Raw genomic sequence first — 4,054 nt, forward strand, 5'->3', positions numbered from 1 at the left:
TTTAATCTTGCCAAGAGCGTTTAAACCAAGCAGCCAAGACATGTGATGAGTTTCTCAAAAAAATAATACAAAGAAAATAATGCATAAGTCTAAGATATTTCGTGTTTAACTTTGCAAATAAGTATTGTTTTAGCTTGATAGTGAATCTCTCATTGCTTCCAGATCATCTTAGTACAAAAGTGCAATGGTAATGCCTTCCTTGTAACTTTATAGTAGAGAGTACGATCTACATTGGATTTGATGTATCCCAGTTCATCAAAACACTTGTCAATTTTTCTATACCAACTTTTGGGAGCTTTCCTTAAGTTGTAGAGACTTTTCATAAGATGAGTGTAATTTGAGGATGTAGTTGATAGGCCAGAATGGCAACTACAATGAACAAAGAAGTGGACGCTTTGTACAAAACGACACTTGGGATTTATGTACATTTCCACTAGGAAAGAAAGGCAACTACAAGCTTGGGGCACTAACTCAATATGTATTATGTTACTACCTTGATCATCAGGGGACAAGGTTCATATATATATATATGGATTTTTTGCAAAAGTTTTTAATATGCAAGGGGAAAAAATGACAATTTCTAGTTCTCCCTACCATTAAGCATAAGGTTTATACTTCAAAATGTATGAAAGATTTTAAGATTCATACATATTTTTCATAATATGTGACCCCAGGGGGATGAGGGGGGTTAAAACAAAAAACACACTAAAATATAAAAGCCCAAATCATTTCAAAATCATGTAACTTTTTCATGTGTACTAAAATTTCAAGGTATAAAGACATTTTTGAGGTTGTTTTAGTGTAAAACACAACCATGCTAATTTGACTAAATTTTATTCATGGCATATTGTTAAATTCATCTCATAATCAAAATTTTGGTTGTCTTACTAAAGGGAGTTGGTGCCCAAGGACTCTACGCAAGAAAATTTATAAAGTCAAGTACAATCCAAATGGTTGAATTGAAGATACAAAGCTAGACTAGTTGCAAAATGTTTTGCACAAAAGTATGGACAAGATTATAATGAGACCTCATGCACTAGTAGCAAAGATGGATTCTTCAAGGTTTTTGATATCTCTAGCCGCACTTAACAGATGGAATGTGTATCAACTAGATTTCAAATTTGCTTTTCTCAATGAAGACTTAGATGAGGAAGTCTACATGTAGCGGCCATCACGGTGCTCTTCTTCTATAGCTATGGTGGTCGTCATAAGAGAATAATTTGTGCTTTAACTTGAATTGCTTTGCCTTTATGAGCATATGTCAACCTGAGTGTTCTCTTGAAGATCGTTTGATTTTTTCTTTTTTGGGGATCTTCTAGCAATTGTTTCTCTTCTTTGTCAACCTTCATATAGAATTGAACAATTAGTATGACTATCTCTTGTGTGTTTGATGAACTTCCATTTTGATTCTTCATCAAACACTACATCTCTCAAGGTAATGACCTTTTGGTTGATGAGATCATACAACTGGTATGCTTTAGTCTCATCACTATAGCCACCATGATGCATTTGCGTGACTTAACATTCAACTTTCTAAGATGATCATCATGTATGTGGGCATATGTTATGCATCCAAATATGTGGACATGCTAATACATGGATTGTATCCAATAAATGTATCACAAGGTGTCATACCTTGAACTAGCTTAGTTGGAAGCTGTAGTGTGGATTGCTTCTACAAATACTATCTCCATCAAAGATGATTCTAAAGTACTAGTTATGTTTCATCATATGTACCACTGATAGAAGATTCTTGCTAAGCTTAATAACATCAAGTACATCTTTCATCAATCCTTTTTTTCCAATAAAACTAGGGACTATGCACTTGAACTGGATTCGGTGTGCTATATACAATGTAAATCACATTTTTGGATCCTTCTAATGGCTTGATCTCTACAAACCATTCTTGATATCCTATGATACACCATTATCAATATACCATGGATTCTAATGTGCTTGGTCAACATGATAACTGCATTCCACTTTTAGGTGTTTGCATGCCTTCAATTACAAGATACATTGTGTTAGGTTCATTGGCATAATGACTCTAACTTTGATGTTTGCTAGGATGATTTTCTCTTGCATAAAAATGTCCTCTATTGCTGCTAGATTAACCTCCTTGGTCATACTACTTCTTATGGCAAGCTCTTTCATAATGTGCAAACTTGTGACACTAGTTACACTGTATGTTTGACATGTTGATGAATGCATTTCCTCTTCCTTCAAATTTCCCTCTATTGGAATGATTTCCTCTTGGATGTTGATACTAATGCTGCTGCTAATGCTAATGTTAATGCTGATTTTGATGTTGATGTCCACTTCTTTGAGATGTTCTACCTCTACCTCTACCTTTGTTTGAGGGTGCCAATGCTTACTAATTAGATTGGCCTTTCCTTGCTTGAATGGTCTGAGTCCTAAGTTCCTCACAAAGTAATGTTAATTATATTACTTCAATTGATGGTACTTGCCTTTGAATGGCAATAATTTGGACTAGATTCTCATATCCTTTACTGAATCCATTAAGAATGACTTGAACCATCTCTGTGGGCTTAAGATCTCTCCTTTTAATTGCAAGTTGATTGTTGATGTCTTTGATTTTGAGTACATAGGCATGACTAGGTTTCCTTCCACTCATGAAGTTCAATGACTTTCGGTATGTCTTTTCTACCCTTTTTTTCAATGTTTTGTCATCTGGTGCCTCTTCATCTAATTGTCCTTACTGTAGGTTGTTTGTAGTTGCTGGGTTGATGGTCTAGTTGCTTGGTCTATCTTATTGCGCATCACTGCAATATCTCATTGCATTGGTTTCCTCGGCTGTTGGCATCCTGTTGTCTATGGATGTGTGTTGTATTACATTCTATTATCGTATTCAAGTTGTTGTTTCATGCTTATCTTTAGTGGGTTGTTTGCTATTTATGTCAGGTTGTTGTTGTTTCTTAGCTAGGCCCTTAGTTGTAGCTATGTTGAGTCTAGTTTTGGATGTGTGTTTGTTTTCTCCCTACTATTTTGTGTATCTTGCATTGTGGACCAAATGTTGATCCAGATTGCTTTGCTATGTTTCCCTTCATTGTTGCTTACCTGCTGCTTGATAGCGTTGTTTGCGTGCGATCCTAGTCATGGTCAGTTACTTGCAGGTGTCTTGGCTTGTTTATGCATTTGCTACTTGCTATGTGCATGTCGTAATTAGTTGTTGTAGATACGTCAATCATAGGTGTGCATTGTCCACTAGCTATTGATATATTGTTGGTCTGTCTTACAAGTTGTTTTGACGTTATGGTTGTGCTTGTTGTAGGTTAGATCATTGTAGAGTCTCCCATCATTGCATGCCTTTTTGAGTTGATTATCTACAAGTCATTGAGTCACTTTGTTTTCTTAGACCCTTCTTAGTTGCATTTCAAAATTGCTTGATGCCCTTTTGTTGTAGATAGGCCATAAAAGTCATCGAGCTCTAAAAGCCAAGTAGATTAGCAAAGATTCCTATCTCTGTAGAGCTTCGCCTTTGTAGATAGGTTGGCCACTCTCTCTCTCTCTCTCTCTCTCTCTCTCTCCCCTCCTACCAAAAGGATAGAATAGGTTAGGATAGCTCTTTCACACAGTAAGAATAAAAGCACTCTCTACCTCTCTCTCCCTTTCTCTTTTACACAATAAGATAAAAGTACTCCCTAGCTCTCTCTCAAAGCACAATAAATCCCTCAAACTTTCAAGAGAAAATGAATGAAAATGCCTTTGCGACAGGCAAGGAAGCTCTAATATCATGCATGTAAATATGAAGAGGGAGAGGAGAAGAGTGGAGATGAGGAGAGAGATAGCTAAAGAGCACACCACAAATGTATGACTATACAATATATTAGTTGAAAAGAATGATTATATACATACCCCTTTAGTTTCAGGTTAGCGTTTCGAATCAGTGTATCTGTATAGTGCTTTTTTATGTACATTATGAACATGATGTTGAGATGAGTTGTGAAAAAATGCTAGCACCATAAAGGGACCATTAGAAGGGGATACAATAGTGAACTCAAAGGAAAGTGTCAACTCCCCCCCCAAAAAAACA

This window comes from Dipteris shenzhenensis, chromosome 10 (genome assembly GCF_047967505.1).
Source record: "Dipteris shenzhenensis isolate YYH24624 ecotype China chromosome 10, Dip_SZ_1.0, whole genome shotgun sequence".
In the NCBI taxonomy this organism is placed as follows: domain Eukaryota; kingdom Viridiplantae; phylum Streptophyta; class Polypodiopsida; order Gleicheniales; family Dipteridaceae; genus Dipteris; species Dipteris shenzhenensis.